We start from the raw sequence: 20007 nt of genomic DNA on the forward strand, positions 1-20007 counted from the left end.
GATTAGTGATAAAGGATGGTTACAGACTCAGGATGAGCAATTGGTGAGTCCTGAAAATGCTCAATAGAAAATTCTCAAAGGTTTACAGCAGAGTTTTCATTTAGGCAATGAGAGCACTTATCAGATGGCTTCTCATTATTTGAAGGCAAAACTGTAATGACAGCTTTAAAGAACATTATTAAGCCATGTGAGGTTTGACAGATAAACAGCTCCAAAACTGAAAAGTTGTGAGATCTGGGTAACACTGAAGTGGAAAATATCTTGGAGAGGACTGGGAAATTGATTTTACTCATATGCCAAAAGCAAATAGATTTTCGTGCTTAGAGGCTTGTGTAGATACCTTTGCTGCGTGGATTGAGGCCTTTCTTTGTTGTACTGAACAAGCTAAGGAAATTGCAAAAGTTTTAATTCATGAAATTATACCCAGGTTTGGCTCTGCCTTCAATGTTGCTATGACTCAAGTGGTGTCAAGAGCTCTAGGAATAGAATATTACTTTCATTATTCCTGGAGACTCCAATCCTCAGGAAAAGTTGAAATAGCTAATGATATTATTAAAAGACACTTATGAGCTCAAAAGACACAAGACAATTTGTTTAAAGTTTTACCCTTAGCTTTAATGAGGGCTCAAACTACCCCCAGAAAAAAGGGACTATCTCCTTTTGAATGTCTCTATGGCAGGCCATTTTTGGGCACAGATATTGTCATAGATCTTGAAGACTTAGAGTTAACTAACTACATGACTCAGCTTTCAGTCTTTCAACAGACACTGCAGGAACTTTAGGAGCTGACTCTTGACCTAGTCTCTGAGACAGACAAGCTGTTGTTTGAGCCAGGAACTGAGGTCCTGATAAAGACATTGGGATCTGGGAGGCAGTCTCATGAGTTCCTCTGGAAAGGCTCCTACTAAGCTATCCTTTCTTCTCCTTTAACTGTCAAAGTGCCAGGCTTGAGTGCCACACTCGAGTTAAAAGGTGGCATCCTGACCAGAACTAAGAAAGATCACTTCTATGCTTCTACTACTTTTTACTTTTCAGATGAGCTTGACAGCCTATGTGAGCTTAATTTTGCTGACTTCTGAAATTCTGAGTCTGATGTTTGATCCTCAAGACAATGACTTCCTGTCCTGGGCCCATTCCTACACCACATTCCACAGTCAGTCTAATGGCTGGGTCTGTGGAACACTCCCTTTTCACTGGTTGAAGGCTTCCCATGGTGGGTGTCTCCACTTCAAGGGAAGGACTTTCTCCAAGTCTTCAACTACCTTCACCAACAACAATCACATGTGTTGCCTCTTCTTCTTAATTTGATGACATCTAACAATCCTAAAATGGCTAGTGTGACACTTTGTACCTTGACTATGGACATAATGTGAATTTTAACTTTGATTATACATTACCTTGATTTAATGACTATCTTGCTATACATGAGAAGGCAAATAAATCAAAATCTAGTGGTTTCCTACCTGATCTTAATCAGGCATAGGATGAGGTCATATGGCAAACTTCTGAAAAAATGTGCCTGATATCTAAAGCTCCCATATGCTAGAAGCAAACAAAGCCATCCCAGAAGTTAGCTGACCACTATAGTGACTGGAAACAGTTGGGATTTTTGCCTCAAGAAACATGTGATATAATCATTCTTGTATTTGTCAATCCCAGTTCAGGTCCTCCTTTTGTCTGGCTAGACACTGATTGGAACTCGATCCCTCAGCCATGCTGGCTTGCTCCAAATGGGACATAACTGGATATGTGGTTCCTACCTATGGGTGTGGCTTCTCCCTGGCTAAATAGGGAGATATATCCTAGGTCTAGCATTTACTCATGGCTTCATATTTTCAGAGCTTCCAGAAAAGCCTGCTAAATTTACCCCACCTTAAAACTCCTTGGATAAGGTCTGTATTTCACTGGTATAATTATTTGCCTGCAATATCCATTCCCTCTCTGGGAACTATAGATGTAATACTATGAGTTGATGCTCTGACTAACTTTACTCAACCAGCTTTGCAAAATTCTCAAAAAACTATTTCAGCCTTTAATGCAGAACAAATACAAATTAGAAAGGTGGTTTTTACAAAACTGATTGGCTTTAGATATTCTAACCACCGCACAAGGAGGAACTTGTGCCGTTATTCATACCCAATATTATACATAGATACCAGATATAAGCACTAATGTTACTCACTTCGTTAAATATGTGGACAAGATAATTCAGGCTATGGATACTCCTGAGGCTTCATATGCCTCACTTTGGAAAGTATTAACTAGCTCGCCATGGTGGAAGGCTATCTTAATTGTAATAATTCTGATTGTTCTGTTTTTGCTGTTTGCTCCCTGCATCTGCAACTGTGTAGCTAGTTTTGTTTCTAAGCACTGGAAGGATTTTAAGTTACTAATTGTTGTTCAAGCTCCTACAATTACCACAGCCTCCTCCAACTATTACTTGGGTTCCTTGATCAGAGACCCTCAGTATGAGGGTTAGGAGAACATGTTCCCTCAACAATTTAGGGTCTGCGCCCCTCAGCAGCTACAGAATGAGAACTCTGCCCCTTTCACTGGCAACATAATTCTCCTAAAAGAAGAAGGGGATAATGAGAGAGTTAATTGTCAGGCAGGTCTTGATAGGTAGGCCAGGATCCCCAAGGTGGAGGACCCAGCCAGCAAAAGGCAAACAGCAAGCAGCAAACATTTTTTTCCCCCACATTCCTTCACCCTGCAGGTTTTTTTTTTTTTTTAATCCTGTGTTAGTCTGAAACTAACTTTTTCAAACCCTGAGAGCTAATTGCTCAGAGAAACAGTGTATCTTGTTCATGGAAATGTTTTTCTTAAGCTATATTAAGGAAACAATGTATATTGCTTGGCAATCTGTTTTTCTTCAAAAACTTATGTCAATCGTTTTATGGATAACAATATATCTTGCCCAGAGATCCCTCATCCAGAGATGACTCCCCTCATTCTGATTTTACCTCAGGATGTTGTGGGAGAGGAGCCTGGTTAAATTTTCACAGCCTTGAGGTGTTCTTTTATCTATTCTGAGCAGTTAGCAGAAAACTATGTAATACCTTGCCCAAACCAGTGAGGGGAGGCTACTCTCTTGCCACTTTCCAGTGCTTCTTGCCGGAAGCTTTCTCCATCCTTGTTCCTTTAATAAAACTGTGCTACACAAAAGCTCTGAGTGATCAGCACCTTGCTTTGGTCCCAGAGTGAAATTTTATCCTTCAAAGACCAAGAATTTGGCACCGTTCATGACTCACAGCTGTAAGCTTTCAAGTTGCTCTGTGGCAAGTGGGATCTTCCCAGACCAGGCATCAAAAGACCCAGAGGGATCGGGTGGAGAGGGAGGTGGGAAGGGGGATCGGGATGGGGAATACATGTATATCCATGGCTGATTCATGTCAATGTATGACAAAAACCACTACAATATTGTAAAGTAATTAGCCTCCAACTAATAAAAAAAAAAGAAAAAAAAAAGAAATCAATGTGATATGCCACATTAGCACACTGAAGAATAAAAATCATCATTATGATTGTGTACCACCTAAAAAAAAAAAACCATGTCTCCTGCATTGGGAGGTAGACTCTTTACCACTGAGCCACCAGGGCAGCACCTGACATTCTTATTTTTAAAGGTTTTATGTATATACATATGTATATATGTATATGTATATTCTATGTTGTATATATATATACACATTTATATCTATATATGTATATATACATGTATATAATATATATGTTATATATATGTATAATATATATGCATATATAACATATATATTATATGTATATGTATATGTGTATATCTATATATGTATATGTAATATATATTACATATGTAAATATATGTTATTATACATCTATGTATGTATATGTATACATATAATATATGTGTATATTATATGTAACATATACATGTATACTTTATATGTGTGTGTATACATATGTATATATGTATATGTTATTAATATGTATATATGTATATATATCATATATGTGTGTATATGCATATTGTATATGTATATGCATATATATAACATATATATGTTATATAATGTGTATATTATATATGTATATACATATATATTTGTGTATTTTATATGTGTGTATGCATAATGTATGTATAAAACATTATATATGTATATTATGTATATTATATATGTATGTACATATGCATATGCATATATGTATATGTTATACATGTATATTATACATGATACATATTATATATGTTTATATGTATATGTGTATGTATATATTTATATTACATATGTATGTGTATAATATGTATGTATATTACATATGTATATAAAATACATATTATATGTATATGTGCATATGCATATGTTATTATATGTGCATATATACATATATATTATATATAATGTATGTATGTTTATACACATATGTATATATGTGTTATACACAGCTCCTTGTTGGCTCTCTGTTTTGAACATAGACTTGTGTCAGTCCCAAGCTCACAGCCTATCCCTCTCCCACAGCACCCTTCTTCTGGGTAACCATAAGTTATTTCTCTAAGACTGTGAGTCTGTTTCTATTTTGTAGATAAGTTCATTTGTATCATTTTTTAAGATTCCACAGATAAGTGATATCATATGATATTTGTCTTTCTCTGGCTAACTTCCCTCCCTTAGTATGATAATTTCCAGGTCCCTCCATGTTGCTGCAAATGGCATTACTTTATTCTTTTTAATGGCTCAATAATACTCCATTCATAGTTTTTCTTCCAAGGAGCAAATATCTTTTAATTTCAAAAGCTATGAGAAAGGTAGATAGCATATTAAAAAGCAGAGACATTACTTTGCCAACAAAGGTCTGTCTAGTCAAAGCTATGGTTTTTCCAGTAGTCATGTATGGATGTGAGAGTTGGACCAGAAAGAAAGCTGAGCACCAAAGAATTGATGCTTTTGAACTGCGGTGTTGGAGAAGACTTTTGAGAGTCCCTTGGACTGCAAGGAGATCAAACCAGTCAATCCTAAAGGAAATCAGTCCTGAATAATCATTGGAAGGACTGACACTGAAGCTGAAGCTCCAATACTTTGGCCACCTGATACAAAGAACTGACTCTTTAGAAAAAACTCTGATGCTGGGAAAGATTGAAGGCAGGAGAAGGGGACAACAGAGGATGAGATGGTTGGATGGCATCACCGGCTTTATGGACATGAGTTTGAGCAAGTTCTGGGAGCTGGTGATGGACAGGGAAGCCTGGCGTGCTGCAGTCCATGGGGTCACAAAGAATCAGACACAACTGAGCAACTGAACTGAACTGAGTATTCCTTTTTATATATGTGTCACCTCTTCTTTATATATTCCTCTGTTGATGAACATTTAGGCTGCTTCCATTTCCTGACTATTGTAAATAGTGCTGTAATGAACACTATGTGGTTTATGTTTCTTCTGTAATGGTTTTCTCATGGTATATGACCAGTACTGGGATTCCTGGGTTATATGGTAGTTCTATTTTTAGTTTTAAGAAACTTCCATACTGTCCTTCATAGTGGCTTTACCAATTTATACTCCTTTCAAAAGGTAAGAAGATTCCCTTTTCTCCACATCCTCTCTAGCATTTATTGTTTGTAAAATTTTTGATGATGGTCATTCTCACTGGTGAGAAGTGACACCTCATTGTAGTTTTGCTTTGTTTCTCTCTAATAATTAGTAATGTTGAGTATTTTTAATGTGTTTGTTGGCCATCCTTATGTCTATTTTGGAGAAATATGTATTTAGGTCTTCTATCCATTTTTTGATTGGCTTTTAAAAAATATTGAGTTGCACAAGCTGTATATTTTGGAGATTACTTCCTGTCAGTTGCTTCACTTGCAAATGTTTTCTCCCATTCTGAGAGTTATCTTTTCATATTGTTTATGATTTCCTTTGCTGTACAAAAGATTTAAGTATAATTAGACCCCACTCATTTATATTTGTTTCTATTTTCATTATCCTTGGAGATGGGTCAAAAAAGATCTTACCGATTTATGTCAAAGGGTGTTCTGTTTATCTTTCCCTATAAGAGTTTTATAGTGTCTGGTCTTACATTTAGGTCTTTAATCCAGTGTGAGTTTACTTTTGTGTATGCTGTTAGGAAGTGTAGTTTCATTCTTTTATATATAGCTGCCCAATTTTCCTGGAGAAGGCAATAGCAACCCACTCCAGTACTCTTGCCTGGGAAATCCCATGGACGGAGGAGCCTGGTGGGCTGCAGTCCACGGGGTCACTAAGAGTCGGACCCGATTGAGCGACTTCACTTTCACTTTTCACTTCCATGCACTGGAGAAGAAAATGGCCCGTATTCTTGCCTGGAGAAATACTCCTGTATTCTTGCCTGGAGAATCCCAGGGACGGGGGAGCCTGGTGGGCTGCCATCTATGGGGTCATACAGAGTTGGACATGACTGACGTGACTTAGTAGTAGCAGCGCAATTTTCCTAGCATGACTTATTAAAAAGACTTTCTTTATTCCATTATATACTCTTGCCCCCTTCATCACTTATTTGTTGACCATAGGTGTGTGAGTTTATATCTGGTTTTCTATTCATTTCCATTGACCTATAATTCTGTTTTTGTGCCAGTACCATACTGTTTTGATCTTCATGATATCTTTCTTTTTATTAATTTTGGGTTGTTTTTGTTCTTCTTTCTCTGGTTGCTTTAGTTGTTAGACAGCATGCTTAATTGAGATTTTATTTTCTTTTTCTTGAAGTAGGATTGTAGAATTGTTTTGGCTGCATCCCATAGGTTTTGGGTCATCATGTTTTCACTGTCATCTGTTTCTAGGTGTTTTTTTTTTTAAATTTTCTCTTTGATGTCTTCAGTTGTCACTTGGTTATTTATAAGCATATTGTTTAGCTTTTCTGTAATTTTTTTACAGTTTATTCCTGTTATTAATTTCTAATCTCATAGCCTTTTGTTGGAAAAGATGCTTGAAATGATTTCAGTTTTCTTAAATTTACTGAAGCTTGATTTGTGACCCAAGATTTGATCTATACTGGAGAATATCTTATGTTCTCTGACACTTGAGAAGAAATTGTATTCTGTTGCTTTTGGATGGAATATCCCTTCAGTTAAACATATCTGATCTAATGTGCCATTAAGGCTTGTGTTTCCTTATTAATTTTCTGTCTGGATGATCTGTCCATCTGTCCTTCTACTAACTTTGGGGGTTTTGTTCTTTTTCTAGTGGCTTTAGGTGTAGGGTTAGTTTGTTTAAATTCTGTTTCTCTTGTTGTTTTAGGTAGGCTTGTATTGCTATAAACTTCCCTCTTAGAACTGCTTTTCCTGCATCCTATAGGTTTTGAGTTGTGTTTACATTGTCACTTGTTTCTAGGTGTATTTTTTATTTTATTTTTTATTTCTTCAGTGACCTGTTTGTTATTCAGAAGTGTATTGTTTAGCTTCCATGTTGCTTTTGCTTTTTTAAGTTTCTTTCTTGTTTTGTGTGCAGGCTCAGAATCTCAGTTGAACCCAACTCCTTGTGAGCCCATGGACTGTAGCCCATCAGACTTCTCTGTCCATGGGATTTCCCAGGCAAGAATAAAGGAACAGGATGCCATTTATTACACCAGGGGATCTTCTAGACCCAGGGATCAAACCTGCATTTCCTGTGTCTCCAAATTGGCAGGTAGATTATTTACCACTGACCCTCCTTGGGAGGCCCTTTTTCCTGTAGTTGATATCTAATATTAATGGTGCTATGGTCAGAAGAAATGCTTGAAATGAGTTACTGATGTTTTCCCCTTAAACTGTTGTTAGCATTGCCTTATGTATTCAGGTGAAACTATGTTGGATATATATGTATATATATATTCTTCTTGGATTGATACCTGGATTATTATGTAGTGTCCTTCCTTGTCTTTTGTAATGTTATTTTAAAGTTTCTTTTCTCTAATATGAGTATTGCTACTCCTGCTTTCTTTTGATTTCCATTTGCATGGAATACCTTTCCAGCCCCTCACTTTCACTCTGTATGTGTCCCTAGGTCTGAAGTGGGTGTCTTTTAGACAGCACGTATAGCAGTCTTGCTTTTTTATCCATTCTGCCAATCTGTATCTTTTGGGTGAAGCATTCAATCATTTTTTAAGGTAATTATCAATGTATATGATCCTATTACCATTAATTTTATTCTTTTGATGTTTGTTTTCTTGGGCCTTTTCTTTCTTTTGTGCTTCCTATCTAGAAAAGTTCCTATAGAATTTGTTGCAAGGCTGAATTATTTTAACTTTTTCTTATCTGTAAAGCTTGTTATTTCTCCTTTGAATCTGAATGGGATCCTTTCTGGATACAGTAATCTTGGTTATATATTTTTTTCTTTCATTACTTTAAGTATATCTTGCCAGTCCCTTCTGGCCTGCAGAGTTCCTTTTGAAACATCAGCTGGTTGCCTTATGGGGATCCCCTTGTACATTATTTGTTGCTTTTCCCTTGCTGCTTTTAATAAGTTTTCTTTGTGTTTAATTTTCATTAGTTTGATTAATGTATTTTTTGGCATGGTTCTCTTTGGGTTTATCCTGTATGATACTCTCTGGGTTTCCTGGACTTGGATGGCTATTTCCTTTCCCATGTTAGGGAAGTTTCAACCATAGTCTCCTCAAATATTTTCTCACAATCTTTCTTTTCCTTATTCTTCTGGAACCCATATAATCTGGTTGTTCGTGCACTTAATGTTGTCTCAGAGATTTCTGAGACTGTCCTCATTTCTTTTTATTCTTTTTTTTTTCTTTTTTCTGCTTTGCTTCATTCTGTCTCCCAGAGCATTTATCCATTATTCTGTCTCAGTCATTTTGCCATTGATTACCTCTAGTGTATTTTTAATCTCAGTTATTGCATTGTTCATTGCAGATTGTCCATTCTTTGTTTCTTCTAGGTCATTCTTTAATATCTCTTGTATCTTCCCAATCTGTCCCTCCATTTTATTTTCCTGTGTCCTTTTTTATTTCCAAGATTTTGGATCATCTATAATATCATTTCTCTGCATTATTTTTCAGGTAGTTTGCCTATTTGCTTGGTCTTGTGGGTTTTTACCACATTGCTTCACCTGCTACATATTTCTCTGTCTTTGCATTTTGTTTAATATACTTTGTTTACGGTTTTCACTCTGCAGGCTAGAAAGATTGTAGTTCCTCTTATCTGTGGGGTCTTCCCCCTGTGAGTGGATTTGGACCAGTGCCTTGTGAAAGTTTCCTGGTTGGAGTTTCTTGTGACTGTGTTCTGGTAGACAGAGCTAGATCTTGTATGTCTTAAGGGCAGTGCTGTGTCCAGTAGTGTATATTATGGTTTCTATGGGCATGGTATGGCTATGGGCAGTCTGTTTTCTAGTAGGCAGTGTTGTGTTGTGTTTCTGTTTTGCTAAAGGTTTGGCATGAGGTGTCCAGCACTGGAGCTTGCTGATCTTTGAGTGAGTCTTGGTCTTAGTGTTGAGATACAGGTCTTTGGGAGAGCTCTCACCAATTAATGTTTCATGGGGTTGAAGTTCTCTGGTGACCCAAAATCTTTTACTCAGATCTCCCTTCTAGGAGATTCAGGCCTGACCCCTTACTGTAGCACCAAGACTTCCCAGGTCACTGAGCACTGAAGACAAAACCCCAAGAAAAATGGTGAAAGCAATATTCAACATACAAGAACAACCAAAGAAATTCACACACTTACAAACAGAAAAGAAGAGATAAAAGGAGAAAGAAAAATAAGAAGGAAAGCAAAACAGCAATCAAAAAAGAAGAGAGCAACCAAGTCAATAAACAAAACCATAAGTGAAAATGAATACTAAAAACTTGACTAGCAAAAGTAAAAACTCAAAAACATGGGGAAAATGCAATATAACTAAGCAGAACTGTAAAAATAAGAAAAAAAAAATTTTAAATGTTTATTTAAAAATAAAACTTTAAAAGGGAAAAATCAAGTTAAAAACTTAAAGGAATAACAAACAACAACATTAGAATAGTAAGAAAAAGAAAAAAAAATTACAGATAAAGAGAGTGGTAGTAAGAAGAATGTCCTCCTTATTCTTCCATTAACCTCTCCATACAATGAACACCAGCCAATCTGCCTGCTCAGAAAGTCCTCCAATATATCTAGAAAGAGCTCCGGATCTCTTGTTGGTGCTACGGGATCAGCTAAGGCTCAAATCTGGCCTTACTTCAGCTTGTATTTGCTCCCAGAATCCATAATTGCCCCTAATGTCTGTAGTCTCAAGCTAATTACAGAGATTTAGTCCACTGCACCTCTGGCTTCAGGAACTAATTTCGTTCCTCTTCTTCAGTCACACAGCTCCTGGTGTTGTATTGTGATTTTGGTCCTGCCTCTGCTCTGCTTATAGGCTAGGGGCTTCCCTGGTTGTTGGTCCTTTAATGGACCAGAACCTGGTGGTATGGAGTCGACGATAAGAAAGTAAAAGAGAAAGAGAGAGAGAGAGAGACAAAAAAAAAAAAAAAAAAAAACCCGGGGACCTAAGCTCTAATGAAACAAAGGTGCTTTAATGATTTTTCTATGAGTATATACAGGCTGCAGTACAAGAAACTTCTTTCGGGAATGATAGAGTTCAGAAAACCAAACGCACAGCAACCGTTACCAAGGGAACAAGGAGTAATGTTAGTCACAAGGTCAGGAGACAATCCATATCTCAAGAAAGGAGAAGGGGACTAAGCAGTTTTGTCTTAAAGAGAATGTTTACTAAAGGAGACCCAAGCCTGCCTCACAGAATGACCTCAGTCCCTGGGAGCAGCGTGCTGTTCCTCTTGAAGAGGGACAAAGGACTCATAAGAGACAGCACATAGGAATCCTCCCGTCAGACATTCCCTGACAATTCCCCCTTATTTATTTATAATATTTGTAAGAAGAGTTCTGACCATCAGAGTTTGTTCAGTTTTGACAATCTTTGCATGAAGGCAATGGTAGACAACAAATATAATTGTTAAGACAATCACCAAAATTATAGTTCTAGACCCAATGCTATGAGTAAGGCTTTGAAACCATCCATGTGGGTCTAGCCCAGATAATTGATCAGCTAATTGTTTAGCTAAAGTTCCCATACTAGTGGAAGAGGGCAGATTATTAGAAAAGGTTTCAAATATTTCTTTTTTGAAATAACTGTACATTCAGAAAGGTATTATCATGTATGTTTTGTAAATGAAACTTGATTTGTTTCCAGTTGTAGCCACTATTATAGAAATGAACAGGAGTAACATGAAATTGAGTAGAATTTCAATCACATTTTAGCATCATCTGTTTTTGTACATCTGTTCATTGATCTCCAACCCATTTGATGGCTGTTCTCAGTTCCTGTATTTCTTTTTGAATATCCTCATCTATTTGAGCCTGAGTGGCCCACATAATATGAGCATCTTTAGTCCAATTTTGGATAAAATTATGTGTTTGAATTGAGGTTTGTAAAGTAACACTAGTGATGACAGCAGTGGTGCAAATAGTTATTAATCCTATAATGCCAAAAATCAGCCATCCAGTGAATCATTTAGATCGCTAGAGCAATTTAGTAAATAACTGGGAAGCAAGTCTAGCCTTGGGACCTTCTTCCCAGGGCCATCGGAGATTTATTGGTAACCATAGATTATGTCAAGATCAAAGAATCAAAAGGGAGTCCTTTTTTTAAGGAAATAGAGGAGTTAAGACAAGTATATAATTTACAATTTATGCAAGTTACAGAACGTAAAGTCTTATTGAATTGTAAATTTCCTATAGCTACAACAAAAGAAAGTGGAACATAGGCTTGTATAAAATATGATTCATTATAGTGAAAGAAATACTTGCTATAGCTATGATTGGTCCCTGTGAAATGTCTGGTCCAAGTCCCAAGTTCTTCGGTGTTTGCAGCAAGCTTTCAGATGTCCCATTGTTTAGGCCCAATCTGTTTATCAAGGATGATTCAAGGACGATGTGGGGGCCATTCCATCATCAAGCTAGCCAAGAAGTCCTCTGTCATGGTAATGTTCCATTGTAGTATTAGTAACCTTCCATGTTACTTGAGTAATATATCATACATAGTATTGTTAATATCATCTGAGCAGTTCAATAACCACATACTATGGAGTCCCCAACTGACAATTGTATGATTAGCTATAAACATTAATTTTCCTGATTTGGCCTGACATTTGTCTTAATGAACAGGAATATATTTAAAGTTCTTATTAGTAAACCCTTTGCATAGTGTTCTTTGTTTTTTCTTTAATTCTTTTCCTAAAGTTTTAGTAGCATAAACACGATTCATGGACAAAGAAAGGGCAGTAAGTAATCCAAGAAGCATCAGAATGTCCTCTTTTGGAGACAGGGGAAGGCCTAAGTTTGTCGGCTAACATTTATGCATAATTCTGTTGTGTCCATACAGAAAGGAAGATTTCATAACCTAGAAAGATATTAATTAGTTTTTCTTTTTCTTCAGGATGAGAGGGCCCCTCCAAGTTCCAAGGAGGAGGCATATGTGTTGACTCATTAGTGGATATGATTGGTCCTATATCTGTCCATTTTATAACCTACAATAAAAAAGGGGAGTTAGGTATATAAGGCCAGTAAGTGTGATCAATCAAGTCAGCCTGAGCGGGGGAAGCAAAAGCAAGCAAAGCAAGCATAGCGAAGAAAAATATTTTCAGGATTCCGAGGCATTCCCTCTTGAGAAATCAGATTTTCAGTTTGATTAGTAAGGGTTTTTATCTGTCCCCAATTAGGGAGATCATAAAGTCGATGACGTCGAGTGTGGTGTTTTTTGGAAATTTTTAATATCACCATGGCTTGTATTGCAATTCTTTCTTCCTGGGTTTTTTGCTGTTTCATCTCTAGTCTGAATGCTGGGGGCCCCCTTAGGTTGAATCTTCTGAAGAGGAAGTCATGTGAGCTCGTTGGATCCATCGGGAGAAATAGAAGCATACCCCTTTCCCTGTAAGATTAGTTTCTTAGATTCCATTGATTAGTTAACCCGTCTTGATATCAAATGGGCAATGGAAAGAGGGTGTCCTTTAATGTTTCAAAACTTTTTTTTTTATTTTTTGTTTTTTGCTTTTGTCAAAACATCTCTTTGTGGTAAGTTTAAAAAGTTTAAAACAAATAAGGCTATATTCACAATAGTTATAAAAAGAAAGGAAAGCGATAATGGTGAAAACATTCTTAGGAAATATTTCAGTCCAAAAGAAAAAAATCATTCAGGAATCTGTTTGGGACTGGTATGTGACTGTGGTTTGTGTTATTTGGGGCAAAGGATTAGGAGTAACTATTCAAATATTTTTTCCTAAGTGAAATTATTGAAAAGGTGATGCAGAACAACTTGACAAATGAAATGTTGCTCACATCCAATTCAATGACCTTATCCTTGAAAAAGAAATGCAGCTTAGCAACTGTTGAATCTCACTGTTCAGTTTGTTAAAGAAGATGATTATACTTTCAAGACAGACCTGAAAAGAAGGTGAATATTTTACATTTTTTATATTCTGAGGAACAAATAATTTATTTGGAAAATGGTGTCTTTTTTATGTTGTTTTCATTTTGTTTTAAGAATCTTACAGATTGGAAACAGAAATAAAGTCATATTAATAATAGTTATAGGCTTAAAGATTATATTACATTAGAATCTAGTAAAGTTTGTTCTGGATAAGGAAGATAAAAGTGTTCCTGTGTATTTCCTCTTATTTAATTTTTTATTTGCAGTTACAGTGTGTAATGTGTTTGTTTAATTATGTCTTGTGTTTGTGGATTATAAGGAATGTCTGTAATCTGTTTAATAGAGAATGAATGTAAAAATTGTTTGAACTGCTTAGAAATATAGGCAGAGCCATTGTCTGTTTTTATAGAATTAGGTTTTCTCATTATCGCAAAGTAAGTTGATAGGTGGGTTATAACATGTTGTGTAGTTTTACCTTAGAGAGGTGTTGCCCCTAGAAAAGAAGAATTTGTATTGATGGAGACATGTAAGAAGGAAGAGGAAGAAAGTTCAGGACAATGAGTTACATTTATTTGCCATAAAGTTTTCTTTCATTTGTCATAAGCCTTTTTAAAATTCTAGCACTAAATATCTTTAAAAGTTAAAAGACCAAAACAAAATATGATAGCACAATAAACAAATGCAATGTTTATTTCAAATAAAGACATCATATTTTGTGGTTTTCATTGTGATCTACCTAAGTATTTTAACTGCATTTTCCAATATTTTTGCAGTCTGAATGTATCTGCTGACTAAAGTTAATTCTGTTAAATGTTGTTTTCCCAGAATTTTTTCTTTTGTTTCTAATTTGGTTTAATGTGGAGAAAGAACATTTGCTATAGCTAGAACGACAATGAAAAACTAGTTTAGTAAATCTTATGTAAATACTACTTTATTTTATAATAAATGTTTCAGCAATTAAAAAATATTTTTGTATTCATCATTTTATTTGCCATTTCTTATATCTTTCTATTAAAAGCATATATTTTACTTTTCTATAGCAACTAAGAAATATCTTGTATGTTAGCATTTTATAGATCATTGAATATATTTATCAAATCATATTATATTGTACATACGTCCATTCCAGTCCAAATATATACTTATATTCATTAAGAGCTCAAAATCTCTTTAGCTCTTCTGCAAGAAAATCCCCTTGTAAGAGTAAGCCAATGTTCAGCAATTAATGCTTTAAAATCCTAATTCATTTGGAAATGACCCAGCCATTCAACAAATTTCTACTACTTAGTTCAGCACAACTCCATCAACCTAAGTCACTCTAATCCTAAGAGATTGTTTTAGATTATAGATAATAGATTATTCTATTAAAAATAGAATTCTTTTTAATATAGCTTATCTAAAAGTTTTCATCTCATTTATGTATTTGTATATATATAGAAAGAGTTACATTTTTGTTGACAAACTTAGTTTACCTTAAACCAAGGCATAACAAATGTATTATATAATGTTGATGACTTAAGACATGTCTTAATTAGATTAACAAATAAGTATATTTAAATTATATTTATATTTACATAAACATATTTAATATTGAATACTTTTCAGTTCATGTGAGTTGAATTTAAATAGAGCTTATTAACTTTATATTATCCAAAACCAAAGACATACATTGAGACATAGATAATTTTAGGTACATAAGCATAGTTCTCCGTTATGAAATTTAAAATATCTTTTTGTTTTATTTATTTATTTTGAGCTCCACCAATTTGCTCATTGCTGGAGTCCTAGATAGAGTGGGCTGTGTATCCCAAGGACATGATAAGAGTTAACTTAAGGTTTTTTCTTAGGCCTATTTTTGTTTCCCAGGCAGAACTGGAGTTCCAAAAAATATTTTAACAAGTTAACCTTTTCCTAACTGCACGTGCAAGAAGAACCGGTTTTGCAATTTCAATAAAAAAATTATTTTCATCAGTTTTCACTGGAGTCTAAAGAATATCATAGCCATTCAGTGTCAAAAATATCCTTTCTCCTTTTGTAGCTATAATATATTATTAATGATATATGCATGAGGGAATTTTTGTCACATAGGACGTAAAGCCTTGGCTACAAAATTTTGACAAATGCTAGGACTATTATGGAGACGGCAATGGAACCCTATTTCAGTACTCTTGTCTGGAGAATCTCAGGGATAGGGGAGCCTGGTGGGCTGACATCTATGGGGTCACATAGAGTAGGACATGACTGAAGTGACTTAGCAGCAGCAGGACTCTTAAGCATACATTGAGGTAACATAGTCTACTGAAATCTTTTATGAGGCCCGATATGATTAGGATAAGGGAGAGAGAAAGTTAGTCTCTCCCGGTCTAAAGGGTGTAAAGGCATATTAAAAAATCAATCTTGTGAATCAGTAATAATAATGTGCCAATTTTGAGGAATAGTAATAGGTGATGGGATCTCTGGTTACAATGCACCCATAGGTTTCAAAAAAGAATTAACTTTTTTAAACTCTGTTAAGAGACACCATTTGTTATATTTCCTTTGTATAACAAAAATAGGAGAGTTCCAAAAAGAGCAAGATTCTTCAATATGTTTCCATTTTAATTGTGTGTTTATAAGTTCTTTAGTAGCTTGTAATTTTTCTTTCATAAGGGGCCATTGCTTTGTCTAAATAGGTTCATAAATTTTCTCAGTTACTTTAATAACTGTTTTGTTTGTAAAATGAGCAGTGGCCCCTAGGAAAAATGTGGAATGCATATCTGAGTTTGCCATTGCATAAGTCCCTTCCTATTAGATTAAGGGGTGCACCTATCACATAAGGTCTTAATGTTGTAGGTTGGCCTTTTGGTCTATCATATGTGTAGATTGGAATATTTTGATAAATTTATTGTACTTTGGCTTGAGAAATTCCTGCAATTTGGCAAGAGACCTTTTGTATAGGTCAGGATTTGCACCATAAGTGTTTTGAAATAATAATAATATTAGATCCAGTGCCGAAGAGACCAGAAAATCTTTTACCATTAATTTTGATATTTATATTTGGTCAAACATATTTAAATAACAATGATGTCCATAAGGATTGTTTATCTATATTGCCAAATCTGCCTCTCTGTACATTAGTAGAGGAGTTAATAGAAGTGTAAGGCAAAAGAAGTAATTGAGCAATTTTGTCCCCCCTTTTGAATTGCCATAGAATCTGAGCTGACATCATAATTTGAATTTCTCCTTTATAATTTGAATCAATTATTCCACGCTGAACAGTAATTCCTTTAGAAGCCAAATTAGATCAGCCCTGTAAAAGACTGAAGGTTTGTGGGGGCAGGGGTCCAAAAACTCCAGTAAGTACTCTAGAAGGGACTGCTTAAGGGTAAAGGAAAAAATCATTTACGGCTGGTATATTAATGGCAGCACTGCTGGACGTTGAGGGTTTGAGGGAAAAGATAGAATTTGCCCCTCTTTTTTGTTGTAGGGGACCTGGGAGGTCCCCTCTTTGGAGTTTCTTGGAATAGGTTTTCCTTCAATATCAAATTTAAATTTACTGTCTTTGGCCCAGTGCATTCCTCTGTGGCAGCAAGGGCAAATTTTTGGAGGCTTTTTATTAGCCTTCTTAGGGCAGTCCCCTTTTTTTAAACGGTTTTTATCTCCACATGTAAAGCATCCTTCATTTCTCTTTTTAAAAGGTTGTAGCATTGTTTCAGCTAGTATTTGCATCTTTTAAGTTTTTGATCCTAGATTGTGACAAGCCTTTATATAATCAATAATAATCCTAGTCTGACAAATTGCAGCTATAGCTCTTTGACATTTCTGATATGCATTCTCATAAGCAAGTAATTTCTCTAGCTGTTTTTTTGGTTTCTTCTCCGATTACAGTATGGGAAATAGCAGCTTCTAGTCTAGCTTAAAAATTAAGGTAACTTTTCATTAGGTTCCAACAAAGAGACTTTTGGAGTTGCGACTGTTGGCAGAGGAGAAGCATTTGGAGCAGCCAGGGCAGGGCTAGCAAGAAAATTTTGAGATATTTTGTAATGTTTTAATTGAGCCTTTTGTAAAATTTAATCATTTAATTTATATGTATATAATAAGTGTTTTGTCTGTTGCTGAATATTGGAAGGGCTAGAATATACCTTGAAATGGCAGAATTACAGCTTTAATAAGAGCGCATAGGGGCTAGAGATCTATTGGAATAGTTTTTCCTTAGTTTGGCTGCTCATTTAACATTTTCTTTGACCCGGAGCCAAATTTATAAGTCAAAACTGCATTTATGAGGAAACTAAGGATTATGTTCAACTACTGTTTGAAGGCAAGCCTCTATTCATTGGCATGAAACCAGAAGTCCCTGAAATGTAAAGAAGTGGTGAAGTAAAGTAGAAAAATAATGGGGCTGGCCAGCCTTTTAACCCAAGCCTTAGTCTTTACAGACCTCAATAGGTCCATGAGTCACTCCACCCGATATGCCATGTATACCAGTGTCCCTGTTCCTTGGTGCCATTTGTTGGGGTCCTTTAATGGACCAGAACCTGGTGGTATGGAGTCAATGATAAGAAAGTAAAAGAGAGAAAGAGAGAGAGACAAAAAAAGACCCGGGGACCTAAGCTCTGATGGAGCAAAGGTGCTTTAATGATTTTTCTATGTGTATATATATGCTGTGGTACAAGAAACTTCTTTCGGGAATGATAGAGTTCAGCAAACCAAACAAACTGCAACGGTTACCAAGGGAACAAGGAGTAATGTTAGTCACAAGGTCAGGAGACAATCCATATCTCAAGAAAGGGGAACGGGACTAAGCAGTTATGTCTTAAAGAGAATGTTTACTAAAAGAGACCCAAGCCTGCCTCACAGAATGATCTCAGTCCCTGGGAGCAGCGTGCTGTTCTGCTTGAAGAGGGACAAAGGACTCATGAGAGACAGCACGTAGGAATCCTCCTGTCAAACATTCCCTGACACCTGGTGACTCAGATGGTAAAGAAAATACCTGTAATACAGGAGACCCATGTTTGATCCCTGGGTCAAGAAGATACCCTGGAGAATGGAATGGCTACCCGCTATAGTATTCTTGCCTGGAGAATCCCATGGACAGAGAGGAGCCTGGAAGACTACAGTCCATGTGGTCACAAAGAGTCAGACATGACTGATTGACTAACATTTTCATTTTCACACTTTTTGCTGATAGGCTGCCCTCCCGAATCTGTTCCCTGCCAAGATATTAGGAAGAAAAGGCCAAAGCATACTAGAGTTCATTTGTTTAACTGTGCTGGGAAGAGGGCATGGTATGGCAGCCACAATTGGGGTGTATCAGGGAATGCCTGTGATGGTAGATACCACCTGGATGTTGCTACAGTCTGAGACAGGTCATGTGCTCTCCTAGAGGAACTGTCCTTAGGCCGTGGGTCTCTAGGAAGAGCCAAACTGCTTAGTCTCTCACGGAGATGTGGGCAGTACCCTGTGCCTGCACACAGCTTGATGGCAGCTGCCACCACTGTGATTGAGACTGCAATGACAGTGCTTCATCCACTACCTCAGGCACCTTCCCTGTTTTTGTCAGTGGCTAGTCAGCCTGTGTTTCCCCCTCTGGGGTCATATACTGCAGTCATGTCTAGATCTGCCTCTGGTGCTCCTGCTGGTTTTGGCAGGGAACAGACCACAGTCACAGTCTTTGAGTGTGCAGAGTTAGAGGGTCCTGGTGGCAATGATCTCTTGCCTCTATGGGAAGCTTAGGATTTTCTCTGAACTCCCTTAGTTGTGTTGTACTAGCCCCCTCAGAATATCTTCATGGCAGTCAACCATGGTCCTTACCCTAGGGTTCAACCCCCTAAGCCTGAGCCTCAGCACCCAGCACCCACCCACTATGGTGAACATGCAGGCCAATTCTAGGCTGGAAAGTGCTGTTCAGCAATGATCTCTTTGGTTAACTCTCTCCGTTTGCCTTCCAAGCACCTGTTGCTGTGTTCCCTTCTGAGGCTCTGAAACTCACCTCTGTCCCCACCCAAGGGGGGTTGCCAAGTTATGGAAACCTTTCTTCCTTCACAACTCCCTTCCTGGGGCACCGATCCAATCCCAAAATCTTTTGTCTCTTTTTAAATCTTTATCTTTTGCCCTACCTTATTCTGAGGAGATTGGCTTGCCTGTTTGGAAGTCTGAGACCTTCTACCAGCATGCAGAATGTGCTCTGGAGGAGTTGTTTGACATGCAGATGAATTTTTGATGTATTTTAGGGGAAGAACGTGATCTTCCCATGTTATTCCTTTGCCATCTTGAAAATCCCCACCTCCTTTCTTTTAATTCCTTTTTCCTTTATTCTGCTGTTCAGCAGTTATTTCTACCATTCTATCTTCCAGCTCACTTATCTATTCTTCTGTCTCAGTTATTCTGCTGTTTATTCCTTCTAGTATATTTTTCATTTTAGTTATTGCTTTGTTCATCACTGTTTATTTGTGCTTTCTTGTTTGTCCTTGTTAAACATTTCTTATATCTTCTCAATCCACGCCTCCATTCTGTTTTCAAGATCTTGGATCATCTTTTCAAAAAATAGTTTTATTTATTTAATTGGCTGTGCTGAGCATTAGTTGCTGCACAGGCTTTTTTCTAGTAGTGGCAAGCAGGGGCTACTCTAGTTACAGTACA

The 20007-nt window shown here is 36.5% G+C and overlaps 1 pseudogene; it reads left to right on the forward strand.

Annotated features, from left to right (window-relative positions):
• The first annotated feature begins 1035 nt into the window (after positions 1 to 1035).
• On the forward strand, positions 1036 to 2479 carry LOC139033145 (endogenous retrovirus group PABLB member 1 Env polyprotein-like; annotated as a pseudogene).
• The last annotated feature ends 17528 nt before the right edge of the window (positions 2480 to 20007 follow it).

Source organism: Odocoileus virginianus, chromosome X (genome assembly GCF_023699985.2).
Source record: "Odocoileus virginianus isolate 20LAN1187 ecotype Illinois chromosome X, Ovbor_1.2, whole genome shotgun sequence".
NCBI classification, from domain to species: Eukaryota; Metazoa; Chordata; class Mammalia; order Artiodactyla; family Cervidae; genus Odocoileus; species Odocoileus virginianus.